The sequence below is a fragment of the Macaca fascicularis genome, chromosome 11 (assembly GCF_037993035.2).
Source record: "Macaca fascicularis isolate 582-1 chromosome 11, T2T-MFA8v1.1".
Taxonomy (NCBI): domain Eukaryota; kingdom Metazoa; phylum Chordata; class Mammalia; order Primates; family Cercopithecidae; genus Macaca; species Macaca fascicularis.
The window spans coordinates 54,047,921-54,067,665 of NC_088385.1; the positions used below are offsets into that span (position 1 = coordinate 54,047,921).

General features: G+C 39.1%; 1 pseudogene; it reads right to left on the bottom strand.

Annotated features, from left to right (window-relative positions):
* Nucleotides 1-325: 325 nt before the first annotated feature.
* LOC102114983 (2-iminobutanoate/2-iminopropanoate deaminase pseudogene) lies at nt 326-5,091 on the bottom strand (annotated as a pseudogene).
* Between the last annotated feature and the right edge of the window lie 14,654 nt (nt 5,092-19,745).

Here is a 19,745-nt window from a genome sequence, read left to right on the forward strand (position 1 = left end):
GATGAGCCTGGAGGATATTATGTGACGTGAAACAAGCCAGGAACAGGAAGATAAATACATGTCCTCACTCCTATACGGAAGCTAAAAAAGTTCGTCTCATGGAAGTATAGAGTAGATTAGTGGTTACTGGAGGCTGGAAAGGGTAGAACGAGTGGAGAATAGCTCGAGGTTAGTTAATGGATGCAAAAGTACAGCTAGAAGGAATAAGTTCTAGTGTTCTATACCACTATAGTGGGACTATAATCAACAACAATTTACTATGTATTTTCTCTTTTTTTTTTGAAATCTCCTTGTCTATTTTATTTCCATTAGAAAAATATTATCTATATTAAATTTTGGTCCACTTTCTTCTTCTTGACCTCAAATTTAAATACTTAAATTTTACTCAAGTAAAAGCAGAATCACATACCTGACGTGAAAACTAAATCGTTCACATCATTAGTTTGAATTAGATATGTTCTTGATTATTTCTCAGGAATAAGTATTCTTCTTTCCTACCTGTTATTTCTCTTTTATTTATTGAGTAACTGTGTAATGGATATCTCTTTCCTATATTCAGTACAGGTGTAATTTAAAACAGTAACTGGATTCCTTCTCTAATCTTCGATTCATGTTCAACTCTCCCTATTATATGATATTTCCATAATAACTTCAGATATTTTCATCAAGCTCACACTGTCATCAATTGTGAAAATTAAAAGGTTAATTAAGATGTTACATCACTTGTAAAAATTAAAATGTTAACAATTCCAGACTACAAAGCACTGGCCCACTTATAGTGATGCTGTTGTCGGCGGTCCTTGGACAGCTACTGCTTCAATTTCAATTCGGCTACCTTTGGGCAAAGCAGCAACTTGGTAAGCAGCTCTAGCAGGAAAATTACTCTTGAAATACTGTTTGTAGATTTCATTAATAGTATTGAAGTCATTTATGTCAGCCAGAAGAACGGTTGTTTTCACCACATTAGTGAAGTCACAGCCTGCAGCTTTCAGAATTTCACCCATGTTTTTAAGAGCTTGTTTAGCTTCTTCTGCTACCCCTCCTGACACAAGCTGTCCACTTGAAGGGTCCATGCCTATCTGTCCTGAAATGTGAATGGTCTTGTCGACTAACACAGCTTGACTGTAGGGTCCAATGGCCCCTGGGGCTTTCGCGGTGCTGATCACCGTTTTGATCAAGGACGACGTGGCTAAGTCTTCCCTTTTGCAGCCCCTTCAGGAGAAGAAGCCCCAGCACCAGCCTTGCTCACGTCTCATGGGACTTACTATGTATTTTCAAGTAGCTAGAAGAGTAGATTTTAAATGTTCTCAACACAAATAAATGATTAATGTTTGAGGTGATAGATATGCTAATTACCCCGATTTTATTATTACATATTTTATACTTGTATGGAAATATCACAGTGTACCCCATAAATATGTACAATTATTAAGTGAAAATTAAAAATAATAATACATTTTCAGTGTTTAGATTTAAAACATTTACATTCTGTCCCTTAAACATACTTTGTCTGTAGATTGATTCTGAAAACTGAAAACAGAACGTGTTAATATTATTCACAGTCTATGAACATGTGAACATTATTCACTGAAGAATCAAATAATAATATTTGATTCATGAAAAAATGAAATATAATTTCTCTGTCAGCACACTTGAAGGGTCTATTTTTTCTTACACGCTATAAATTGCTAGAAACACTACAACATTTTAGTTTGATTTATATTTGGACCAACACTTTCTTATAAGATTTCTGTTTTTGTTAAAGCTTCTACAGTTGAATTTATTGGAGGAGTGGAGGGAGTTTCTATTCTCCAAAGGATATGTTTGCTAGAATATAGAAATCAAAATAGTTATAACAAAAATATTTTGAAAATTAACAGTATGATTTCCAAGTTTTGTTCCCTCAAATCTCATGTTGAAATGTGATCCCCAATGCTGGAGGTGTGCCCTGCTGGGAGGTGTTCGAGTCATGGGGGTGGATCCTTCATAAATGGCTTGGTGCTCTCCCCATGGTAATGAGTGAGTTCTCACTCTGAGTTCACACAAGATCTGGTTGTTTAAAAGAGTGTGGTGCTGGGTGCGGTGGCTCACGCCTGTAATGCCAGCACTTTGGGAGGCTGAGACGGGTGGATCACCTGAGGTCAGGAGTTCGAGACCAGCCTGGCCAACATGGTGAAACCCCGTCTCTACTTAAAATACAAAAAATTAGCTGTGCGTGGTGATACGTACCTGTAATCCCAGCTACTCAGGAGGCTGAGGCAGGAGAATTGCTTGAACCCAAGGTGGAGGTTGCAGTGAGTAGAGATCATGCCATTGTACTCCAGATTGGGGGACAAGAGTGAGTCTTCATCTCAAAAAAAAAAAAAAAAAAAAAAAGAGTGTGGCAAGTCCTGCCACTTTTCTTTATAAATTACCTAGTCTCAGGTATTCCTTTATAGAAAAGCAAAATAGGCAATTAATAACCTGTAAATTTTTTCAGGAATTTTTCTTATGTTCCTGTCTTGCTTCTCAGTGCAGCTTGATGAATGTTGGATCGAAATTTGACCTTATATTCTCAACCTAATTCTCGAATATGTGTTTAACTCTGGGAAATGTAAACTGTCAGGTTAAGATCTCCTAAAAACTTAAGGAAGAATGCTATAAGGCAGAATGTCTTTGAGAATCAGTCTCTTTTTTTGATATGAAGAATACAAAGCATTGAAAAACACAAAAGTGACAGTGCTTGGATGAACCATAAGAATAAATTTTTCTGTGGGCATAACTCTTGTATGTACATCATGGAAATTACCCTAAGTCATTGCCACTATCTTCTTGATGTCAACTCTGATGGTACTAATCTTTACAGAATTTTAAACAGAAGGCTTTAAATAACACTTCAACTGTTAAGGTAACAAAGGAGGGGAAAGGAAAACTAGCCTACTATGAACCATGTACATATACTGTCTTGGTGGTTTTACATGTGAATATTATCCAATATAACATGTATTATTAATTACATTATATTTATATTTAATATGCTGTTATATAACATATTTATATAGGTCAAGAAGAGGTGGCCCACCCTGCCTGAGAGTCGAAATCACCTTCCCCTCTGCCTTCCTTTTCTTAGTTATGATGGCGTCTGCCCCTCTCGCTGGTATGAGCCGCACTGTATAACCCTGCTTCCCGACATGCTGCCCCACAGTCTTCCACTGTTGTTAGTGTTCATTCTTCCTTCTGTTCTCTCTCAGCTCCGATTCTTAGATCCCTGAATCTGCTTTAATTCATCTCTTTTGAAAACTTCTAGTGCTGTTCTTGGATCTGATATTTAATGTCAGCTTTCCTTTTGAATTCCCCTGACTTGAGCCCCAGATTATCATCGCCAAAAGGGGCTCAGTGTCAGCTAGATCAATGGTTCTAGCCTGTAGCATTTCACAGAGACTCTAGAGTTATTAGAAGAGTCTTAGAACCCATATATATTTATAGGTATTTTTCCTTTCAGTGTGCAACAAAATTGACACCTTTATAATGTGGTATTCATGATTTTCTGAAATTAAGAAGAGTTTTCACACTCTAAAAAACTGGGAACCACTGACTTACACCAGCCTCCTCATTGAACAAATTAAAAAAAATAAAAAGCTCAGAAAGTTATTTGTTTTGTCCAAGGTCATACAGTGGGTTAGGATCTTATCAGGACTCAGGCGTAAGGATTGAATTCTCAACCATCAACCCATTCCTCTTTCCAGTACCTTAACTCCCGAAATACCGTAATCCTCGCAGTTACATAGCAGCTCCCACAGACTCTCCTGCATGGGGAAGTAATGGGTCGCCATCTCAGTCAGACCGAATTGTGAGGAAGCAACTTCTCCCTCCATAGTAAATGTTGAGCTTTACTGAAAAGTACTACTAGGATGTGATAAACAAACAAATATCCTTAGAGACTATACGTATGTTTTAAATAATCAACCCATCTTTTTTCAGAGAATCTTATCTTACCCCCTCTCCCTGTTGTAGGTAAATAAGAAGCCCTAGATCCCAGCGGATCATTCATGAGACCCAGGGAAGGGGCCTACCTATAGGTTTCCCAGAAATGAGAGTCTCAGGACTGAATTCCTTTGGGTATCATAGATTTGGAATTGAAACTCCAAGAAATGAAGAAAAATGTTCAGAAAGGCGATGATGAAATGTTGTGACTAGCGGACTTTTTTTTTTTTTTTTTTTTTAAAGACGGATTCTCGCTCTGTTGCCCAGGCTGGAATGCAGTGCAACTTCTGCCTTCCCAGTTCTCGGCTCACTGCAACCTCCGCCTTCCGGGTTCAAGCGATTCTCCTGCCTCAGCCTCCTGAGCAGCTGGGATTACAGGCACACGCCACCACACCTGGCCAACTTTTGTATTTTTAATAGACACAGGGTTTCACCATGTTGGCCAGGCTGGTCTTGAACTCCTGACCTCAAGTGATCTGGTGGACATTTTGAACTACAGGCCTACGGAGAAAGAGAATGAGAATGAGATAGGGAGAGGGGAGAGAGGGAGAGAGAGAAAGAATGCACAAGGGAAAATGCATATGAGGGCCTCGTGGTTCCAGAGAGAAAGGGACAGAAAAAGAAAAGGAGAGAGGACGCCCTGGAGAGCACCTTAGATGCAACTTTTCTGGTTCCCAGTTCCTGTCATAGGGGCCCTGCTTCTCTTGGATTCCAGGAGCTTTCTAGATTTTAAAATAAGCTCTTTAGGCCAGGTACGGTGGCTCATGCCTGTAATCCCAGTGCTTTGGGAGGCTGAGGCAGGAGGATCACTTGAGCCCAGGAGTTCAAGACCAGCCTGGCCAGCACAGCGAGGCTCTGTCTGTACCAAAAACAAAAAACATTAGCCAGGTATGGTGGTGCGTGCCTGTGGTCCCAGCTACTTGGGAAGCCGGAGAGGGAGGATCACTCGAGCCCAGGATCTTGAGGCTACAGTGAACTGTGACTGCGCCACTGCTCTCCAGCCTGGGCAATAGCGAAACCCTGCCTCTGTAATTAAAAATAAAATAAGCTCTATACTTACTTTGATTTGAGTGGGATTTTGGTCTCTGTATCAGTGGTCAGCTCTGTGGAAACAAAGTCAAATCTCATGAATACCTTAGAGTTCCCATAGCTTGAGAGACGGTGATGCAAGACTATTTCATGCTGAGGCTGCCTCGTTAGTAGAAGAAGGACAAGAGCACTTCAGCTGTAACAGGCACTGCCCCCAACACACATCAGTGCTAATGACAGGTACTGGGTGGGCAGACAACTAAGATACAAGACTCTCAGTACACAGCAGAGTCTGTGGTACCAGCCACAGGACTGTGCAGAGACCTCATCTCAATCCCAAATATTTCTGAATCTCATTGCTGTTCAGAAGAGGCCTCTCTCTAAGCACTTGAGAATGGGAATGAAAGTTCTATATAATCACTCTGGCGTCCTTCATTTCAGTGAAAAAATGACTTTGAGATTTGTCTTGTACGAGATACTTAATACGAAACTTCTAGTTCTAAGGAGATTTAGAAAAAGAGAAAAGTGCAATATGTATATATATTATGTACGTTTTACATAGTAACCTTTGTATATATAAAATGCATATGTAAGATGTACATATAATATATGTTATATAGTATGTGGATATATTCACCACACACATTTGTATGCATGTTATTCTCAAGGGCAAGAAGTAAAAATAGTAATAAATAGTAATACTTTTTTAGTGTGAATATAGAAGGAATCAGCAAAGTTTTTCATTGTTGAAATAAAAAATAAAGGGGAGGCAAAGCAAGATTATAGTTTAACAGAAATGTGGAAGAAAGATATAAAAACAGAAGGTGCCCAGGTGTGGTGGCTCATGCCTGTAATCCCAGCACTTTGGGAGGCCAAAACAAGAGGATTGCTTGAGGCCAGGAATTCAAGATCAGCCGGGCAACAGAGCAGGACCCCATCTCTAAAAAATAATTTAAAAAATTAACTGGGTGTGGTGGCCCTTGCCTGTAGTTCCAGTTACTTAGGAGGTCAAGGTGGGAGGATTGCTTGAGTCCAGGAGGTCAAGGTGCAGTGAGCCATGATCACACCACTGCACTCCAGCCTGGGGAACAGAGTGAGAGCATTTCAAAATAAAAAATAGGCCAGGCATGGTGGCTCACACCTCTAATCCTAAGACTTTGGGAGGCCAAGGTTGGTGGGTCACCTGAGGTCAGGAGTTTGAGACCAGCCTGGCCAACATGACAAAACCCTGTCTATACTAAAAATACAAAAATTAGCCGGGTGTGATGGCACACACCTATAATCCCAGCTACTCAAGAGGCTGAGGCAAGAGAATCATTTGAACTCAGGAGGTGGAGGTTGCAATGAACCAAGATCATGCCACTGCACTCCAGGCCGGGTGACAGAGAGAGAATCTGCTTTTATTTAAAAAAAAAAAAAAAAAAAAAAAACCTAATTAGTTAATTTAAAAAATTAAAGGAAAAAGGGAGATTGTTAATAACGGCCAAGATTCCTAAAAGAAGAGTACTTCCTAATTAATCTATATGAGAAGAGATAACAGCCCCCCAGAAAGAAATAGGTGAACAGCATGATGCTATGATTGGAAACCTCAGAGGTACAATGTTGTAGTTAAAATCTGCCCTTGGCTTTAAAAATATCAGGAAAATAAGCAAGGGAAATTGTGTGAAATAAGTTATTGATATTTTAATAAGCAAATATATTAGAAACATTGAAATATCTTTAAAATAGCACCTCTATACCATACATCCTAAGTTGCTTAGAGAATTAGCTAATGGGTTTAAGGAAACTCTTATCATTGTGTTCAGGGCACCCTGGATGCATTATTTCAGAAAGTTGTCAAAGGAGGAAAAAACTAAGAAAAAATGAGCTCATGGGGACCTAATTTCTTCTTATTCTCCTTCCTAAGAAAGACCTCTCAACTACGTGAAGACTGTTGAATGGATCTCTATTATTCTAGACATGCTAACTTGAAACTAGAGAGTCAGCACTTCTGTTTTCCACTCCCCCCACTTCCATCACTCCCCAAATCCTGAGTGATTTGGCTTCCCAGAATTGCTCAGATTTTGCTCCTTCTCATTGTAACAGTCATAGTCCAGGCTGCATCCCCAACCGATGGTGAGAAGTATTAAAATGTTAAGGACTGAGCCCAGGAGTATGACCTGGCACAAAGCAGGTATCACTATAATATTTTTTTTTCTTCAACTTTTATTTTAAGTTCAAGGGTACATGTGCAGGATGTGCAGGTTTGTTACATAGGTAAACATGTGCCATGGTGGTTTGCTGCACAGATCATCCTATCACCTAGGTATTAAGCCCAACATCCATTAGCTATTTTTCCTGATGCTCCCCCCACCACACTCCCCTCTGAGAGACCCCAGTATGTGTTGTTCCCCTCCACGTGTTCTCATCATTCAACTCCCACTTGCAAGTGAGAACACATGGTGTTTGGTTTACTGTTCCTGTGTTAGTATGCCAAGGATAATGATTTCAACTCCATCCATGTGCCTGCAAAGGACATGCTCTCATTCCTTTTTGTGGCTGCGTAGTAGTCCTTGGTGTACACTATAAGAGTTAAATAATACACTTTATTGTGAATTATTTATATATTACAGAGAATTTTTAAATTAAGGTTTTTCCGAGACAAGGCCTCCCTCTGTTGCCCAGGCTGGCGTGCAGAGGCACAATGATGACTCACTGCAGCCCAAGTGATCCTCTCACCTCAGCCTCCTCAGTAGCTAGGACCACAGGCGTGAACCACCAGTCCTGCCTTTCCGTGGAGATCTTTTCTGTTGCTGTTTTATAACCACATCCTCTTTCCTCTCACCTACATCCCCTCTTTAACCCCTGGCAGCTACTAACCTGCTCCTTATTCTATAATTTTGTCATTTTAAGAATGTTATGCAAATGGAATCATACCATATGTAATTTTGAGATTGACTCTAATCACTTAGCATAATTCTCTGAGATTTATCTAGGTTGTTGCATGTATCAGTAGTTTGTTCTTTTTTGTTGCTGAGCAGTATTTCCTGGTATGAATGTCCTACAGTTTGTTTAAACATGTACAGTTGAAGGGTATCTGATAGATTGCTTCAAGCTTGGGGCCATTGTGAATAAAATTGCTATAAACATTAATGCATAGGTCTTTGTGTGAACACAAGTTTTCATTACTCTGGAAAAAATGCCTGACAGTGTAATTTCTGAGTCATATAGTAGTTGCATGTCTAGTTTTTTAAGAAACTGCCAAAATGTTTTCTGAACTCTACCATTTTACATTCCCAACAGCAAAGTATGAATAATCTAGTTTCTCTTCATCCTCTCCAGCAATTGCTGCTATCATGACTTTTTAATTTTAGCCATTCTGACAGGTATATAGTGATATCTCATTATGGTTTTAATTTGCATTTCTTTGGTGGCTAATGATGTTGAACATCATTTCATTTGCCTATTAGCCATGTGTGTATCCTCTTCAATGAAATGCCTCTTCATGTCTTTTGCCTGCTTTCTAATTGGATTATTTGTTTTTTTAATGTAGGGTTTTAAGATTTCTTAATATAGTGTAGATATTAATGCTAATATTAGGACTGCGTGGTTTGCAAATATTTTCTCCAATTGCCTGTCTTACCAACTTTTTAACAGGATCTTTTGCACAGAAAGCTTTTTGTTTGTTTGTCTTTTTTTTTTTTTTTTTTTTTTTTGAGAGGGAGTCTCGCTCTGTCACCCAGGCTGGAGTGCAATGGTGCGACCTCGGCTCACTGCATCCTCTGCCTCCTGGGTTCAAGCAATTCTCCTGCCTCAGCCTCCTAAGTAGTTGGGATTACAGGCGTGCACCACCACGCTGAGCTAATTTTTGTATTTTTAGTAGAGACAGGTTTCACCATGTTGGTCAGGCTGGTCTCGAACTCCTGACCTTGTGATCCGCCCACCTTGGATTCCCAAAGTGCTGGGATTACAGGTGTGAGCCACCACGTATCCCGGCCCGCGGGATAGTCGAAGCAGGCCCTGGAGGAGGGGGTGGGAATTTGGGGAACAAGAAATACGAGAAATGGAGACAAGACAGTGCTCTGATCAAGTCTCGTTTAATGGCGGTAATGCAGTGCCTTATATACACTTGGAGGGGAAGGGGTTGGGCCAAGGCGAAAATGATCTCATAGTGGAGGCGTGGCCAGATAGGTATTGGTTTCTCTGGTCGAACGTCATGTTGCACCTGCGCTGTCAGGTAGCAATTTTCGCAGGCGCGGGAAAAATGGGTGAAGAAGAAGCAGGAAGAGCGCCATCTTTTATGAGGTATTAATACAGGGAAAAAGGTAAATCTAGGGAGGAGGTAGAAGGTGGAAATGAATAGAGCTCAGGCGTTTTTAATCGTCAGTTATTATTCGCTATGGCCGGGGCGTGCAGCTCCGGACAACCACGCCTACTGGAAAGTTTTTAATTATGATAAATTCTAATTTATCAGTTTTCCCTTGTATTGATCATGTTTTTGTGTCAAGTCTATGAACTTTTGCCTAGTCCAAGATCCCAAATATTTTATATGTTTTTGTTTTCAAAAATTTTTACAGTTTCAGGGTTTACATTTAAGGCAGTGATCCATTTTGAATTACCTTTTTATTAAGCTGTGACAGTTAGGTCAAGGATTATGTTTTTGCATTTGGATGATCTAATTACTCCAGCACCATCTGTTAAAAAGGCTGTATTTCCTCCATTGAATTGCTTTTGCACTTTGTTGAAAACCGGTTGGACATATTTGTGTGGGTCTGTTTCCTTTTCACGACCTATGTGTTTGTCCTTCCATCAGTGCCACACAGTCTTGATTAGTGTCGCTACATAATAATTCTTGAGAACAGGAACACTGATTATTCCCACTCATTCTACTTTTTCAAAATGTTTGAAGAATCATCGTTTTTTTGCCTTTTAATATAAATTTTAGAATTATCTTCTCTATACTATAAAAAATCATCCTGAGATTTGGATAGAAATCAGATTAAACCTATACATATATTTAGAGGAAACTGATGTCTTTACTACACTGAGTTTTCCAATCCAGGAACATGGTACATCTTTCTATTTATATAGATCTTTGATTTCTTTCAGCACTATTACATAACTTTCAATTTGCGAGTGTCCTATACATGAGTTCCTGGGTTTACACCTACATATTTTTTTTTTCTAAACTATTATAAACGTTTTTTTGTTTGTTTGTTTTGTTTTTTTGAGACAGAGTCTCACTCTGTTGCCCAGGCTGGAACGCTGTGGTGTGATCTCAGCTTATTGCAGCCTTCGCCTCTTGAGTTCAAGCAATTCTCCTACCTCAGCCTCCCGAGTAGCTGGGACTTCAGGTGCGTGCCACCATGCCCAGCTAATTTTTGTATTTTCAGTAGACACGGGGTTTCACCATATTGGCCAGATGGTCTTGATCTCCTGACCTAGTGATCTGTCCGCCTTAGCCTTGCAAAGTGCTGGGACTACAGGCATGAGCCACTGTGACCAACCAGTGGTATTTTATTTTAAATTTTGGTGTACATGTGTTCTTTGATAGTGCATAGAAATACAGTAGTTACTATTTGTATGTTTATCTTGTATCCTGAGATGTCACTGAACTCATTTATTAGTTCTGTGAATGTTTTTGTATATTCCTTGGAATTTTCTATGTAAGTAATTATGTTGTCTTCAAATAGAAACAATTTTATTTATTCTGTTCCAATTTGTGTGCTTTTTATCTTTTTTTCTTACCTAATTGCACAGTCTAGAACTTCCAGCACTATGCAGAATAAGAGTGGTGAGAGTGGACGTATTTGCCTTTTTCCCAATCTTAGAAGGAATGCATTCAAATTTTGATTATTAAGTATGATGTTAGCTGCAGGGGTTTTGTGGATGCTGTTTATCAAGTTGAGGAAGTCTTCACCATTCCTGGTTTTCTAAGAGCTTTCGGTGTTTGTTTTTACAATAAATGGGTGTTGAATTTTGTCAAATGTTTTTTTCTGCATCAGTTGATGTGAGCAGGTAATTTTTTCTTTGTTAGTTTGTTAATATGATAGATTACACCAATTGACTCTCAGATGTTGACTTTGTACTACTCAGGCATAAATACAAATGAAATAATGGCATTTGCAGCAACCTGGATGGAACTGGAGACCATTATTCTAAGCGAAGTAAATTCAAGAATGGAAAACCAAACATTATGTTCTCATTCATAAGTGGGAGCTAAGCTATGAGGAGGCAAAGGCATAAGAATGATACAATGGACTTTGGGGACTCAGGTGAAAGGGTGGGACGGGGGTGAGAGATAAAAGACTACACATTGGTTACAGTGTACACTGCTCTGGTGATGGGTGCACCAAAATCTCAGAAATCACCACTAAAAAACTTATTCATGTAAAAAAATTAATTCACACAATTTATAAAAATAAGTGAATAAATCTGTGAAATGTTAAAAAATGCTGAATTATCCTTGCATCTTTGTAATAAACTCCACTTGGACATACTATAGAATTCTTTTTCTCTATTGTTGAATTATACTTGTTAATATTTTGTTAAGGACTTCCACATGTTTATTAAAGAGGGATATTGGTCTGTGTTTTTCTTTTTTGGACTGTCCTATTCTGGATTTGGTATCAGAGTAATATTAGCTTCATAAAATGAATAGAGAAGTACCCTGTTCTCTCCTATTTCTGCAATAGATTGTATACAATTGGTGTTTACTCTTCTTTAAATATTTGGTGTAATTCTCCAATGAAACCATCTGGTCTGGAGCTTTCTTTTCTGAAAGTTGTAAAATTACTAATTCAATTTCCTTAATAGTCATGGGGCTTTTTGAATTATCTATTTCATATTGCATGAATTGTGGTAGTTTGTGTTATTTGGAGAATTAGTTCATACCATCTAAGTTGTCAGATTAATGTGTATATAATTGTTTGTAGTGTTCACTTATTATTTTTTGGTGTTTGCAGGATTTTTAGTGATATTGCCTGTTTCATTCCTGATATTAGTAATTTGTGTTTTCTCTCCTTGCTTTCTTTATGAATCTTGCTACAGGTTTGTCAATTTTATTAATCTTTTGAAATAACTGGGTTTTTGTTTTGTTAACATTTTTGATTTCTACTCTCATCTTTCTTATGTTTATTTTCTTCTTTATGTTTACTTTGGGTTTATTTTGTATTTCTTTTTTTAAGTTCTTGAGGTAGAAGCTTACATTATTGAGTTGAGACTTAACTTCTTTTCTAATGTAAGCATTTAGTCCTTAAATTTCTCCCTCAGCACTACTTTACTTGTATCACACAAATTTTGATATGTTGCAGGGTCATTTTTGTTTAGTTTAATGTATTTTTACATTTTAATATATTTTATCTTTGGCCTATGTGTTATTTGTAAGTGTACTTAGTTTTCAAGTGTTTGGAGATTTTCCTGTTACCTGTTTGTGCTTTTAAAAAATACAGGCAGGAGGCCGGGCACGGTGGCTCAAGCCTGTAATCCCAGCACTTTGGGAGGCCAAGATGGGCGGATCACGAGGTCAGGAGATCGAGACCATCCTGGCTAACACAGTGAAACCTCATCTCTACTAAAAAATACAAAAAAAAAAACCTAGCCGGGCGAGGTGGCGGGCGCCTGTAGTCCCAGCTACTTGGGAGACTGAGGCAGGAGAATGGCGTAAACCCGGGAGGCAGAGCTTGCAGTGAGCCGAGATCCAGCCACTGCACTCCAGCCTGGGTGACAGAGCAAGACTCCGTCTCCAAAAAAAAAAAAAAAAAAAAAATACAGGCAGGGTCTTGCTATGTCACCCAGGTCTTGAACTCTTGGGCTCAAGCAGTCCTCCTACCTCAGCCTCCCAAAGTGCTAGGATTACAGGTGTGAGCCACCATGCACAGCCCCTGTTATCTGTTATTAATTTCTAATTCAATTTCATTATTAGATAACAAGCTGTATGTTTTCAATTTTTATAATTTGTTGAAACTTGTTTTCTCAGGATATCATTTTTCTTAATGTATGTTTAGTGGCTGATATGGTTTGGCTGTGTCCCCACCCAAATACCGTCTTGAATCATAGCTCCCACAATTCCCATGTGTTATGTGAGGGACTTGGTGAGAGGTAATTGAATCATGGGGGCAGGTCTTTCCTGTGCTGTTCTCATGATAGTGAATTAAGTCTCATGAAATCTGACCATTTTATAAAGGGGAATTTTCCTGCACAAGTTCTGTTATTCTTTCTGGGTTTTTTTTTTTTCTTTTTTTCTTTTTTTTTTTTTTGAGAAAAATAAAGATAGTGCTGGGATTGCAAAGTGCTGGGATTACAGGTATGAGCCATCGCACCAAGCTGCTGTTATTCTTTCTTGCTGCCACCAACACTTTGGGAGGCCAAGGCAGGTAGATCACCTGAGGTCAGGAGTTCAAGACCAGCCTGGCCAATATGGTGAAATCTTGTCTCTACTAAAAATACAAAAATTAGCTGGGCATGGTGGCGGGTGCCTGCAATCCCAGCTACTTGGGAGGGTGAGGTAGAAGAATTGCTTGAACCTGGGAGGTGGAGTTTGCGGTGAGCCAAGATTGCACTGCTGCACTCCAGCCTGGGTGACAGAGTGAGACTCCATCTCAAACAAAAAAAAAGAAAAAGAAAGAAAAAGAAGTGCCTTTTGCCTTCTGCCACAATTGTGAGGCCTCCACAGCCACATGGAACTGTAAATCCATTAAATTTCTTTTTCTTTATACATCACCCAGTCTTGGGTATGTCTTTATCAGCAGCATGAAAACGGACTAATACAGAGGCATTGAAGAGAACCTGTGTACTGCTGCTGTTTGGTATAAATGTCTATTTGATCTTGTTGGTTGATGGTGTTGTTGAGTCCTATATTCTGCCTGATCTTCTTTCTAGTTGTTCAGCCAATTGTTGAGAGGGGTAGGTTGAAGTCTCCAACCATAATTGTGGATTTGTCTATTTTTTTCTTTCAGTCCTATCAGTTTTGCTTCACCTATTTTGCATCTCCATTGTTTGGTGCATACACATTTAGGATTACTATGTCTTTTGGTGGATTGATCCTTTTATCATTATATAATATCCCTCTCTGCCTCTGGTAATTTTCTTTTTTCTGAAGCCCAGTATACCTAATAATATATCTACTCTCGCTTTTTAAAATTAATATTTACATGATATATTTTTCTCTCCTTTTGCTTTCATCTTGCTTATATCATTGTATTTGAAGTGAGTTTCTTGTAGACAGCATATAGTTGGGTCATGTTTTATAATCCACTGTAACAATACCTTTTAATTGATGTATTCAGACCATTTCCATTTACTGTAATTTTTTTGGTTTTGTTTTTTGTTTGATCTTTGTTTTCATTTGTCTTTCTTTTTCCTTTCTGAGAGTTACTCTTTTAGAATTCAATTTATATATACCTATAGCATTTTTTAGTGTATCTATTTGTATAACTTTTCTATTTTTGGGTGTTTTAGGTGTGACATAATATATGCACAACTAATCAAAGTCTATTGAAGTTTTCATTTTACCAGTTTGAGTGAAGTATAAAAATTATGCCTCCCTGTACCCTCCCCTGCTTATAATAGTCTTAGTAATTTTTCTACATACAATTAGGGTAATGTTATGGTACTTAGACAATATATAATTTTTTTTTTTTGAGACAGAGTCTCATTCTGTTACCCAGGCTGGAGTGCAGCGGTGCAATCTCAGCTCACCGCAACCTCTGCCTCCAGGGTTCAAGCGACTCTCCTACCTCAGCCTCCTGAGTAGCTGGGAGTAAAGGCATGCACCAGCATGCCTGGCTAATTTTTGTGTTTTTGTAGAAACAGGGTCTCACCATGTTGGCCAAGCTAGTCTCAAACTCCTGACCTCAAATGATCCACCCACCTTGGCCTTCTAAAGTGCTGGGATTACAGGTATGAGCCACTGCACCCGGCCAATAAATAATTTTTGTTTCTAGCATCAAACATGAGTTAGAAAATTCAAGAGGAGAAGGGAAGATTATTGTGTTTACCCACATTTTTGTTTTCCACGTTCTTTCCTTCTTCCTGATATTCCAAGATTTATTCTTTTATTATTTACTTCCTGCTTCAGGAACTTTAGGTTTTTTTTTTTTTAGGTCTTCTGGCAATAAATTCTTTTAGTTTTTTTCTCCATCTGAGAATATATTGACTTCTTCTTCATTTCTGAGGCATTTTTTTGCTGGTTATAGGACCTGAGAACAGTTGTTTTCTTTCAGTAGCTGAAGAATATGCCACTTCCTTCTGGCCTCCATGGTTTCAGACAAAAAATCACCTGTCATTTGAATTTTCCACTTAGTAGGTAAGATGTCATTTCTGTCTTGCTGTTTCCAAGGTATTTTTTTGTTGTTGTTTTTAGTTTTCGAAGTTTGACTTTGTGTATGTCTTGGTGTGGAGTTCTTTAGGTTAACCTGTTTGGAATTTGCTCAGCTTATTGAATCTGTAAGTTTATATCTTTTGTCAAATTTGTAGAACTTTTTTGCCAATATTTCTTCGAGTACACTTTCAGCCTTGCCTTCTTTCTCCTCTCCTCTCCTTCAGGGACTTTGCTCAGTACATGAATATGAGATCTTTTGTTACAGTTTCATAGGTCCCTGAGACTATTTATTTGTTTATTTTTTCTTTCTTTTCAGGATTGGATAATTTCTATTGTTCTAACTTCAGTTTGCTTATTATTTTCCCTGCTTCATCTATTCTGTCATTGGGCCCACCCAGAGAGTCTTAAAGTTTTGGTTACTGTATTTCTCAGTTCTAAAATTTTCATTTGATTCCTTTTTATGTCTTCTATTTCTTTCCTGAAATTTTTTTTTTTTAACTGATGCTGTCTTTTCATTTGTTTCAAGTGTGTTCATAATTGTTTGATGACACATTTTTATGAGTACTTTAAAATCTTTGTCAGATAATTCCAGTATCTTTGTCATCTCTCTGCTGGTGTCTACTGATTATCTTTTTAAAAACTTATTTTGAGACCTTCCTTGTTCTTGGTATGATAAGTAAGTGTCTTTTTTTATTGAAATCTGGACATTTGGGGGTACTATAAGACTCTGGAGCTTATTTAACCTTCATTTTTTCTGGCTTCCTCTGACACTACTCTGGCAGGGGAAGGAGAGGGGACCACCTCATTAGTGCCAAGTGAGGGTATCCAGGTTTACCAAGTAACTTTGGTGGCCGCTGAGGTAGCGAATCCTCCTTGCCGCTGGGTGTAGGTGAGAATTCTGGTTTCGCATTAGGCCTCCATTGAGATCTCCCTGGCTGGCTAGCACAGGGGTGCCCCATTATGTACCCTTACCAGAGTGCTGCTCCTTATGTATCTGCACTGCTCCTTATATACTCCCATTGTTATTATGGCAGAGATGTAGAAGGACCTCCTTATGACTGGGTAGTGGTGAAACTCCTGACTCTCCACACTAGGCCTCCTCTGACACCATCCCATTGGGGATGGAGAAGGGTGCCTTATTACTGTTAGATGAGGATGGGAGTCCAGCTCCCCAACTGATCTCTCCGACACTACATGGGAGAGGCCTCATTACCTCCACGCAATAAAAGTCTCGGCTCTCTACTCAGCCTTTTCTGACATCACGCTGAGAGGGAGGTTTGGGCTCCTTTCTAAAGCCGTGCAAAGGTGGAAGTCTAGGCTCCTCACTCAGCCTTTGCTGGCATAGATAGGAATGGGATCAGAGATTTTTCTGTGGTATTTGTCTAGAGTAGAGCAGCTATTATCTCAAAGGTCTTTTGTCTTGCTACGGTGTTGCTTTCCTGGTCCTTTCTCTCTCTCTCTCTCTCTCTCTCTCTCTCTCTCTCTCTCTCTCAACAGGGTTGTCCAGGCTAGTCTTGAATCCCTGGCCTCAAGCAATCCTCCCGCCATGGCCCCCCAAAGTGCTGGGATTATAGGTGTTGAGTTGTCAGGCCCAGCCTCGTCCTTTCTTTTGGCTAGAGAGAGCAAGTTTTTGTTGGGGCTTTTTTGTTTGTTTGTTTCTTTACACTCATTGGCATTTTCAGGTTGCTACCTTCTTCCACTACAAGTCTGAGTTGTATGAGGGGAAAAGAAAAAAACCAGGGAGCTTACCAACATATTGTTTCTTGGATTCTGAGGTCCCAAGTCAGTCTACCTTCTTATCTCACCTTTTAGAGTTTCCCTGTGTTTGATTTATGTATGCTGGACAGGATTTTCTTTTCTACTTAGTGGGAGGAAGAGGGAAAGTACATCTATTCTGCCTTCCTACATGTGGAAGTCTTCACAGAGCATTTTAATACAGACAATAACAGTATCTACCTCATAGATACCTCAAAGGAGTATTGGGACAGTTAAGTAAGTTAATTGGACCACTGGAATAGTATCTGGCATATAGTAAGCCTTATACAAGTGTTAGTTCTTCTTATTATTAGATAAACAAAATAATGTGGTTGTTGAGGGAACAGATTCTGGAACCGGACTCCCAAAGTTTAAATCTCGGTTCTTACACTTAACAATTGTGCTATTTTACTTAATTTCTCTATGCCTAAACTTTCTCACTGTAAATGGTGATAATAATAATTTCTTCTTTACAGGGTTATGGTGAGAATTAAAATAATTAATATATCTAACGCACTTAGAAGATTGCCTGACATAGAATAAGTTCTATTTAAGTATTAGATATTATTATTTTAATCTAAAGTACTTTATTTTCTCCCCAAAATACCACCATGAAGTAAGTAGCAAGGCATCACTATCTTCATTTACAAGCAGAGAAATAGAAGTTCTGAGGCACACAGTGCCCTGCCCAAGGTTATAGAGATAGTAAGTGGCAAAGTCAGCCTCAGTCACAGTTCTTCTGACTTCAAGTCAACATTGAGCTGAGGTTTGGCAAAAGTGCAGGGTGAAAATTGGTGTTCATGCTTAGAGAACGAGATGAGGGCTTAGATGGCAAACAGGCAAGAACAGAAATCATTCTTAAGACAGCACGACAGAAAGGAGACCTGAAGAAGATGGAGAGAGTGTGGCAAAAATGTGGTTGTTGGGCTAAGTCTGAGTGTTAAAGAAATCACCACTGCACTCCAGCCTGGGCGACAGAGCGAGACTCCATCTCAAAAAAACAAAAACAAACAAACAAAAAAAACCCAATCACCAAGATTGTTTCCAATGAGAGACTTCTGCCCCAAAATGCATTTCATCAGTGCCTCCTATTCACAGGGTAGTGAAGGGTGTCCTAGTAGCTTGCACTTCCCCACCACCCATCCCCCGGGTGGTTTTTCTGCTGTTAATAGCTCAAGAGCCTAGTTCCAAGAAAAAGCAGAGGCTGCACCTTCTTTGGTTCAGAATGCCCCCAAGTCTGACTCTCAATAGAGAGGCTTCCTCCCTAAGATAGTCCTACTGTTGCCTCCTACACCCTGCCAGCTTTCTGCACACTTCTGAGTCTGTCCAAGTTCAGCATGTACTGCAGGGCTACATCAAGTGTCACCAAGCCTTCCCTGAGACACCAGCCCAGACTGAGCTTGACCCTCCCTCAATCCTGAGCATTAACCATTTCTACCATGTTGAAAGATGTGTCTAATCGATTAGGCACCATATAATATCTAATTTTATGGATCTCCTGATATGTTTCATATGTGTAAGTTCTGTATTACCAGCAAGACCATGGTTCTTAAGGCAAGGTTTGAGTTATACAGTTTTTTGGGGCTGGAATAACAGCATTTGACAGAACATGATACTACAGTATGTAGTGCATCAATTAATCCTTGTTAACTCTCAAACATAGGATCACAGCTGAGCTGCTATTATATGGGATATATAGGGCCCCTGGAAAATTGTTTGTTATTTAATTTTTATTTCATAATTAATAAACTTAATTGTACAATCCAGCTAGATGTGAAGGGGAATAAGAAAAATATAGAACCCAAAGAACTGCAGTGAGAGCACAAAGATTATAGGATATTTCAAGTAAATGGGGTGTAAGGGTGCTTTCCTGAGCTACAGAAAAAATGGTCTGGTGGTTAAGATAAAACAAGTCAAATTTACTAGCATTTTCCACAAATGGCAATGGTGATATTCTTGCTGATCTTGCCATTCCTGGATCCAAAGTGCTCCATGGTTTCCACAATATTCATGCCCTCTTTTATCTTCCCAAAGACAACAGGCTTGCTATGTAACCACTCAGTCTTGGCAGTGCAGATGAAAAACTGGGAACTGTTTGTGTTGAGTCCTGCATTTACCATGAACATCACGCCAGGATCTGTATGCTTCAGGATGAGATTCTCATCATCAAGTTTCTCTCTGTAGATAAGCTTATCACCAATGCCATAATGGCATGAAGTCACTACCCTAGCACATAAGGCCTGGAATAATTCTGTAAAAGCAAGAACCCATATAACCAAATCCTCTCTTGCCAGCTCTCAGGCACAAAAATCTCTGCTGTCTTTGGAACTTTGTCTGCAAACACCTCAAAGAAGACACAGCCCAAGTCGATGATGGCATCAAAAAACACAGTGCGATTGACCATGACTGGTGCCGGTGGCTCTAGGAGGTACCCATCTGCAAAGCAAGGAAAATATATGTTTACATTTTAAGAAGCCTTGTCTAACTAAACACTTTTATTGAAAATGCTTTACAAATTGTGTGGGCTCCTGGAAATCAATAAAAATTCAGAATAATGGGTAGAAAGGAGTAGAAGAGATACTTACATATTTACTTATTGTCAAATCAGGGCAAATATCCAGACATCATCTCTTCCTATTTTGGTCTAGGAATCGTCTTTTCATCTTCTTTATTGTCACAGATGCCATTCCTGGATAAT